This window comes from Gekko japonicus, unplaced genomic scaffold (genome assembly GCF_001447785.1).
Source record: "Gekko japonicus isolate JY-2015 unplaced genomic scaffold, Gekko_japonicus_V1.1 scaffold1465, whole genome shotgun sequence".
In the NCBI taxonomy this organism is placed as follows: Eukaryota; Metazoa; Chordata; class Lepidosauria; order Squamata; family Gekkonidae; genus Gekko; species Gekko japonicus.
This window is the reverse complement of record NW_015171547.1, coordinates 313,883-323,468: the sequence shown is the minus strand read 5'-3', so window position 1 is coordinate 323,468 and position 9,586 is coordinate 313,883.

The window sequence follows — 9,586 nt, the reverse complement described above, 5'->3', positions numbered from 1 at the left end:
TTTATACTCACTCTCTGTTTTCTATTAATTAGCCAGTTTTTGATCCATAAAAGGACAAGTCCCATGATTTTTGAGCTTACTTAGGAGCCTTTGATGAGGAACTTTATCAAAAGCTTTCTGAAAGTCAAGGTAAACAATATCTATTGGATCCCCCTTGTCCACATGTTTGTTCACCCCCTCAAAGAACACTAACCACTAGGCAAATTCTTTATTTATACAAACGTTGAACCCAACAACATTATGATCACTGTTCCCAAGCGGTGCAATCACTTTTACATCTCTCACCAGGTCTTGAGTGTTACTTAGGACCAAATCAAGGATCGCCTCTCCCCTGGTAGGTTCCGTGACCATCTGCTCCATAGCACAGTCATTTAGAGTGACCCAATCAATGTGTGGGTAGTTAAAATCACCTATTATGACACAGTTTTTTTCCCTAGCTGCTATCTTTAATTCATTCATCATTTTATAATCCAGAAGTGAATCCAATTCTCTTAGCCTCTCAATCTTTCTGAACTTTATACCCTCTCTGACATACAGAGCCACCCCACCTCCAACCCTTCCCCCCCATCCTTCTGATATAATATATAACCAGGAATCACCGTATCCCACTGATTTTCCTCATCCCACCAAGTTTCTGAAATACCCACAATGTCTATTTTTCCCTCCAACACCAAGCACTCCAACTCCCCGATTTTACCTCGGACACTTCTAGCATTTGTATAGAAACAGCTGTAATTTCCCATACAAGTTAAGCCTGCAACCTTCCTCTTGATATCTCGAGACCTTGTCAGGCAGTCATGTCACTAGCCATGGTCTCAGTGGACAATTTCAATCCACCTCTCTGTAGATGAGCCAACCCGAACCAGAGACTTTTCATCTCCTATCAGCTTTCCCCCAACTTGGTACAGTGATCACATGGGTGTGTCATTCTATTGAATTGGATTTCATTGACCCCATTTCTGGACCATAGTAATGTAGATTAACATAACACAAACTTAAGATAGAGCCTCCCTTGTTTTTTGTTTGTTCTTTTTTTCTTTATTTTTATTTCGGAGGCATTTACAAGCTAAACTAAATAAACAAAAAATTATCCTAGTTTCATATAGAATTTGCTAGGATAACTTCATGAACAGCAGATTCCACTTTGTTATTATAGCCAGTGTCTATGTTATTGGCAATTCCCTCAGACAGGAATAGCTGAAGACTGTACATTAATATTGGGGAATTCTTGTTCAAATGCCTGTACATGTTCAGTACACTGTGTTCCCTGTAAGAGAGCCATTTATTATGCTAACATTGCTCCTTTGAGTTCATACTGCTAGAGTAAAAAAAGACAGCTGAATGAGCCCTTCTTATGCAGCTACATTATAAACATCTATTCTATTTAAATGAAAACCCATATGCACTATTTTTGTTTCCTTTTGAGTCTTCTCTCCAAATAAATGTCACAATGCACAAAGGGTGCAATTCTGCTATCAACTATGCATTATTTTTGTATCCCACCCTTCTTCTAAGGAGTTTATGGTGCTGTACATATCCCCCTCCCCTTATTTTTCTTGTAATAATCCTGTGGAGTAGAACAAAGGTTGAGTCCAATGGCACCTTTAAGACCAACAACATTTAATTCTGGATATAAGCTTCCATGCACATGCACACTTCTTCAGATACATTGATACTTTCAAATACTTTCAGTGTATCTGAAGAGCTGTGCATGCACATGAAACCTTCTACCCAGAATTAAAGGTTGTTGGTCTTAAATGTGCCACTGGACTCAAACTTTGTTCTATTGCTTCAGACCAACACAGCTACCCAATGAGCTTTACGGCTATTACAGGGATTTGAATCTGACTCTTTTCTAGTCTATCTAACCACCCCACTATACTGGTTCTCATGCATAGGTAAATCTCATTAATATCAATGGTATTTATATTTGAGTGACTATAGTACTGGGTTTCAGCCTGCTTGTTAAAGACATGTTTGTTTGTTTTTTATTTATTTATTGTCAGATTTGTACCTTGCCCTCCCCGCAGAGCAGGCTCAGGGTGGCTTCCAAGTCACATGAATGTGGGCTAACTACAAAAAACTACAAAACTACAAAAATCAGTCTATCGAGTTAAGCTGGGAGCCATTTAAACCCCTGCTTTCTGCTCACCACAAAAAGCTGTGTGGGGCAGAAAGCAGGGGTTTCCAAAGAGCTGAGTGATGGGAACCACTGCTCAGCTATATGGTTTAAGCGGCTGTTTGGACAAAAGCTTCAGGGAGCCAAAAGGAGGAGTTTAAACTTTAAATGGCTCACGAACTGATATGAACTGGATTGGTTCACAAATCAGCCTCCCGATTTGTATGGTTGAACCACGAACCACAAACTGAACCACAAAAATGCGGTTCGTGCCCCTCTCTAGTAATGGGAGGTCTCCATTCTCCATCTCTTCCACAATGTTCAATGCAAGTTACTTATGGCTTGGGGGGGGGGATAGAAGGAGTGTATAAACATTTATTTTTAGACAACTGCTTGTGCCATTCTGTCCCAAACTAAAGGAGTGTTACCATGATGAGGCCCTAATAGTTACTCTAAAAATAAAAAGGCCAGATTTCCCTATTCTTCCACCTCAGCCAATACTACATAAGTTTACTGCAGGAGAATGTCCTGACTAGCCTGGCAGTTTCCTTTTGATGCTGGTATAGGATTGACTCAAACTGCTTCACAGCCTTTCCTCTGGTCTTGCTGAGGCATTCCTCCCATCTCAAACTCTCCACAAGTCTTCTAGTCTTCTCCTATGACATCTGTGCTCTTCCCCTATCTTCTTCTTGATAGTGAATTCAGCTTGCCTTCAGCCTCTCACTCACCCAGCTCTTGGAAGGTCTCAGCCGGTAACTTCCTTCACTTTTTCTTCCTGAAGATCTTCTGCCTTCCAGCTGCTTCTGTGCTACCTCTGTCCTCCCTCACTCAGCTGCCACTTATATACCCTCTCAAGCAGGGGTCATTTCATAGAAAAAGAGGGGCAGGAGCTCATTAGCAAAACTCATTAGCATAACTTATTTGCATATGCCACACCCCCTGACATCACTGGAAGTGTGTCAGAAGGCAACACCCACTGCTCAGGCTCCACTGGACTGTTTTCGATTGATAGCTATTGAGGGGGGGGAATGTGCGGATCTGTCCTCGCAGAGGAGGGAGAGCCTGTACCTGAAAAAAACTTTGTCTTTAAGGTGCCAGTGGACTGTTTTGGACCGGGGGGACTCTGCAACTTACCTGGCTGCTTCTTGCTCTGACTGAGGGCTGCTGGGAGCAGGGGGTGGGGCTTGTTGCATGTGCTCACCCCCTGGGCTCTTTACTGCCAGAGCTCCGCTCCTGTGTGCTCCTGCAGGAAATTACCCCTGCTCTCAGGAAGGTTCTGTCCAAACAATGGGTGACATTTGTTTAAGCCTTGTTCTGATTGGCTCTGGAATCCAGAAGTACTGGCAAAATTGCATGGGAGTTGCTGGTGCCTGTCCTTTAAATAACCACCAAACTTCAAGTGGACCAAGAGGTCTAATACTATGAGCCCCTGAACTAGATGCCCCCAGCTGCCCTCCATTGTTTCCTACAGAGGCAAAAAAACCCCACACTTAAAAAATATAAAACTCAAGAATCTCATATTGCAAGCGAAACCCAATCAATGTAAAACCTAAGAATCTGAAACTATGTAAAACACAAGAATCTGGAACTACCTAAAACACAAGATTCATGACAAACAGGTGGTACGGCCCAAACTATCTTGTCCTTTTCCCCAAAAGGATTAGGTTTGGCAGAATAGCCTAGTGTGGAATGGAAATGAATGAGTTATTCTAATGTAAACCCCAGGGGTCCAAGATCACAAACACTCACCTAGTAAGGTTTTAGGGTTTCTGTCACATAAATCTTTTTATTTACAGCAAATTGTATTGCAAGAAAGTTATAAACCTTTAAGTTTCAGCTTCAGCTGTACAGTCGGTTATCTTTTTAAGAACTTAGAAAAACTAACCTCGATCATTAATGTCTCATGCTTTTTGCAGTTCTGTAAGTTTCATTGACATATTTTGGGGGTTCTTAACCCAACCCAGTTTCTGAGGAAGAGGTTAACCTGGCTATTGTTAACATGTAGACAGCAATGTTCCAGTATTTCTGAGGACTGTTGCCACATACTTCAATAGGAGAAATTCTATTGTACATTATACCTTAGCATGAAAGCCAACGAACAAAATTTTAATGACCATCTTTCAAAATTGTTTTCTTCTTACACAAGATCACTGAAGATGTATAAAGTCAGCTCTGACTTCATTACAAAAGCAACAATTACTTGTGTGTCATCTATGTATCCTTACAAAACAAAGGGAGATTAGACACCACTGATCCCTCCTCTTACATATATATTTCTTTAAAAAAGACTTACTGAAAATTTAGACCCAGAAGACAATAAACAGGCCCAGCAGTTGAATTAAAGATCATGGCTCAGAGATCTTGGCATCCCAACCCCCAGCAACCCAGACGCATGCAGAGCCACTATGACCTGGGTGCCTGCCATGATCCAGGTGCCCCTTTGCTGTGAAGTGGGGGGGAGGGGGAGCCTGGCAGGCAAGCCACTGCTGCTACTGGCACCTAACTGTTCTTCCTCGCTCCCTTCATTGGGACCATGGGTGGGGGAGGGGCAGGCTGGAAAGCACTCTCTGGCCTTCAGCGCTGCCACTATGATCACCTAGTGCACCTAGGGACAGCACAGGGGGGCAGTGGTACCACCCAGGACTGCCACTTGCTGTGGCTGCCTCGGCCCCAGCTGGGACCTGCTCTGAGCCTCTTTTGATGCCCCCCCCAGCATACTAGGCAATCACTTAGGTGGGCCAGCACTGGAAACTGCCTTTAAATAAAATGCTTATCTCTGACACTGTACAAGATATATTGAATTAAGCGCAAAGTTTCAGTGACTGACACATCGAGTCATATATTTCCATGTGATCAAAGCCAAATAGAGAAGTCTGATGTTGTCACATTACAATTTTGTTTGAAGAGCAAGCTTTGTAACACAAAATAATCAATTATAATTCTTAGATTTGAAATTCTTTTATTAATCTGCTGGCACTCTGAAAACATATCCTGAGGGGGTCATCTGAGTGTGTTTTGTCTGAATCCAGTAACTGTTCTTTAAAAATTTTTACATAGTGCACTTTTTCACTCTAAGGCAAAGACGCATGCCACCCTGTCCTCTATGCCTGATGTTTAACTTTCCTTGGCTGATTTAACAGTGGTTGGATTCCCTCCCCCTTTTCTTGTGCTTTCTCCTTTGGGAGTGTGTGTCAGGAACCAGCAGCTGTCTTCAGAACTAATAGGCAGAATGCATGGTGACTTCATTAGCCACACACATCACAGAGGCCTAATCCCATTGCTCCCTGCCAGTGTCAGCATACTGTGTCCTTTGCATGTCTAACTCTTCCTTGGTAACTTGTTAAACACTTGCATTCCCACAAAGGCACACATCACTGCTACAGAGCAGACTAAACTGGATTTAATAAAAATCTTTAAGTAGTGATTCACTGAACAAAGATCTGACTGTATCTGACCTGGACTTTTCACGGCTGGAAGATTATGGGACAGTCAGCAGCCGTCTAGATGAAGTTTACTAGTCTGCATGGTCTGAAGTTCAAAAGCACCCAAAGATGTATGCAGCAAGCAATGACAGTGCAGGGATGAGACTGAAACTCTTGTGGTACTTTCAGTGGTATTCAACTTTTGATATTACATTTGCATATGCTTTCCAATCTGGGTACGACTTTTTGTGAGTATAATTGAACACAAAAAAGTGTGAGTAGCACAAGAATCCTAGTGTAGCCTACAAAGCCAAAATACTATTTGCTGTGCACTGAAGTCATTCATAAAACTCTCATTGGGTTTAAATGGACCTGAAATGCACTCACAAACTGTCTTGTAAACATCAGACTACACCTGAATCCACTTTGTTTCAGACCATTACGTCTGGCTTCACTTACTGCTATCACAGATGTAATGGAATCTCCCATATTATGACTATTTTCTTTTTTAAAAATCCATTTATTTTGACATCATGAAAGGCTTTGGTCAGTGGGTAGATGAAATGTCTTCTAACAGAGTAAACAGCTAAAAAAACCCTGAACTGAACAATTGCATTAGGAGTTCTGTGTATTCTAGGCAGTATGCAGCATGGCAGAAAGGAAGAAATGGATGATCTAAAAAGAGCCCGAATAGTCAACAATGGCTAAATTTCTTATTAAAATTCAAGAAGCTTTGCTTGGATGAGGCTCAGAGTACACAAATGTACACACTGAAAGTGAAGTTGCTATTTATTTGTTTTTTACCTACAAATGGAAACTTCTGTAAGGAAATAATTCCAGAGAGTCAAAGTGGTTTCATGGACTGGTCTGGACCATGACTCATACTCAATCATGCATTGAGTCTGGGATACAGATATATCTATATTGTAAAACATTTTAAAAGTGCCTGCAGATTTTTTCTTTTTTTTTGCTTTCTGGGGTGAGGCAGGAGGTTCCCCCCTCTTTAAATGTCCCCCACAAATATGCTTCCATAGCAAATGTTCATTTTCTCAGCTGTTCTGCTCTTCCCTTCATGCTTCCAATGGACTGTCTGCTGGTTGTTCCTTTGTTTAAAGCATGACTTGTGTAATTATACATTTAAACAGTCAACAAGAGAGTACAAAAGTCAGTATTGGTATACAATCTCAAAAATGACAGAATGATCTCGGTCGATTTCTGTCCGATTCCAAGGCAAACCATTCAACATCACAGTAATTCAAGTGTATGCCCCAACCACTGATGCAGAAGAGGCTGAAGTGGACCGGTTCTATGAAGACCTACAACACCTCCTAGAACTAACACCAAAAAATGATGTCCTCATCATCATAGGGGACTGGAATGCTAAAGTAGGAAGTCAAAAGGTAACCGGAATAACAGACAAGTTTGGCCTTGGAAAGCAAAATGAAGCAGGGCAAAGGTTAACAGAGTTTTGTCAAGAGAACACACTGGTCATAGCGAACACCCTTTTCAACAAACCTAAGAGGCGACTCTACACATGGACATCACCAGATGGGCAACACCGAAATCAGATTGACTATATAATTTGCAGTCAAAGATGGAGAAGCTCTATTCAGTCAGTAAAAACAAGACCTGGAGCTGACTGTGGTTCAGATCATGAGCTACTCATTGCAAAGTTCAGACTTAAACTGAAGAAAATTGGGAAAACCACGAGGCCATTCAGGTTTGACCTAGATCACATCCCTGATGAATATACAGTAGAGGTGAAGAATAGATTCAAGGGTCTGGATTTGATAGACAGAGTGCCTGAAGAACTATGGACGGAGGTTGGACCTAACAGAAGCAGAAGAGATTAGGAAAAGATGGCAAGAATACACAGAAGAACTATACAAGAAAGACCTCGATGTCCTTGACAACCACGACGGTATAATCACTGACCTCGAGCCAGACATCCTGGAATGTGAAGTTAAATGGGCCTTAGAAAGCATTGCTAACAACAAAGCTAGTGGAGGTGATGGTATTCCAGCTGAGCTATTCAAAGTCTTAGAAGATGATGCTGTTAAAGTGCTGCACTCCATTTGCCAGCAAATTTGGAAAACGCAACAGTGGCCACAGGATTGGAAAAGATCAGTATACATTCCAATCCCAAAGAAGGGCAATGCCAAGGAATGTTCAAACTATCGCACAATTGCACTCATATCACACGCTAGCAAGGTCATGCTCAAGATCCTACAAGCTAGGCTTCAACAGTACGTGGATAGAGAACTGCCAGAAGTACAAGCTGGGTTTCGAAGAGGTAGAGGAACTAGAGATCAAATTGCCAACATTCGCTGGATTATGGAGAAAGCAAGAGAGTACCAGAAAAATATCTACTTCTGCTTCATTGACTATGCTAAAGCTTTTGACTGTGTGGATCACAACAAACTATGGCAGGTCCTTAAAGAGATGGGAGTACCAGACCACCTCACATGTCTCTTGAGAAACCTGTATAAGGGCCAAGAAGCGACAGTTAGAACCGGATATGGAACAACTGATTGGTTCAGCATAGGAAAAGGAGTACGACAAGGATGTATATTGTCACCTTGCTTATTTAATATATATGCAGAGTACATCATGCGAAATGCTGGCCTGGATGAATCACAAGCGGGAATTAAGATTGCTGGGGAAAAGATCAACAACCTCAGATATGCAGATGATACCACTCTAATGGCTGAAAGTGAAAAGGATCTAAAGAGCCTCTTGCTCAGAGTAAAAGAGGAGAGCGCAAAAGTGGGCTTGAAGCTCAACATCAAAAAAACTAAGATCATGGCATCCGGCCCCATCACTCCTTGGCAAATAGAAGGGGAAGTCGTGGAAGTAGTGACAGACTTCACGTTCCTGGGATCCCAGATCACCGCAGACTGTGACAGCAGTCATGAAATTAAAAGACGCCTGCTCCTTGGGAGGAAAGCGATGGCGAACCTAAACAGCACGATAAAAAGTAGAAACATCACCCTGCCAACAAAAGTCCGCATGGTCAAAGCAATGGTATTCCCAGTAGTCATGTATGGCTGCGAGAGTTGGACTATAAGGAAGGCCGAGCGCCGAAGAATAGATTCTTTTGAACTATGGTGCTGGAGAATACTCTTGAGAGTCCCTTGGACTGCAAGAAGAACAAATCAGTCAATCCTCAAAGAAATCAACCCTGAGTGTTCCCTGGAAGGCCAGATAATGAAAATGAAGCTCAAATACTTTGGCCACCAAATGAGAAGGGAGCACTCACTGGAGAAGACCCTGATGCTGGGAAAGATTGAAGGTCAAAGAAGACGGGGACGGCAAAGGATGAGATGGTTAGACAGTGTCATCGATGCAACGAACATGAAGTTGAGCAAACTTCAGAGGACGGCGGAAGACTGGAGGGCCTGGCGGGAGCTTGTCCATGGGGTCGCAGAGAGTCGGACTCGACTGTGCGACTGAAGAACAACAACAATAGTGTCTATTTTAAAAAAAAACACCAACCTGTTTTAAGCTGAAAAACTGCTCTGGGGAAAGTGGGAAGTGTCCTTTAATAAGTCATGCACAGACCCTTCCTTTCCAAACTGGTAGACCTCCCCACCTCAAAAAAAAAAAATCCTCAAGAAATAGTTTAAGATATGACAACAACATGGTAAATACACTTTAAAAAGTGATGCCTGTTATATCAGTTCAAGTATAGAGACTTGTGCTTAACCTGTGCTGTTGTCCAGCAGCACCACTTCATTGGCTGTTGGTTTTTTTATTTTGGGTTTTTAAAGGGAAATGTAAAGAGAGACAGAGAGACAGAAATGGAAAGAGGGATACAGAGACAGACTTGAAGAAGATGAAGTGAGGAAGAGAGAGTGTCAAGAAAAATAAAATAAAAGACAGGGAGAGAAGGACTTTGCTGAAGTAAAACAAGAATCCTTTATGCTTAGAATTCCAGTTCTTTCTTTGGTAGTTGATTTTCACCTGCACTGTAAAACAAAGAGATTCTCTGGCACAAAATAATCACACATGATATTTTTCTTTGCTTTTTTAGTTTGCAGTTTCT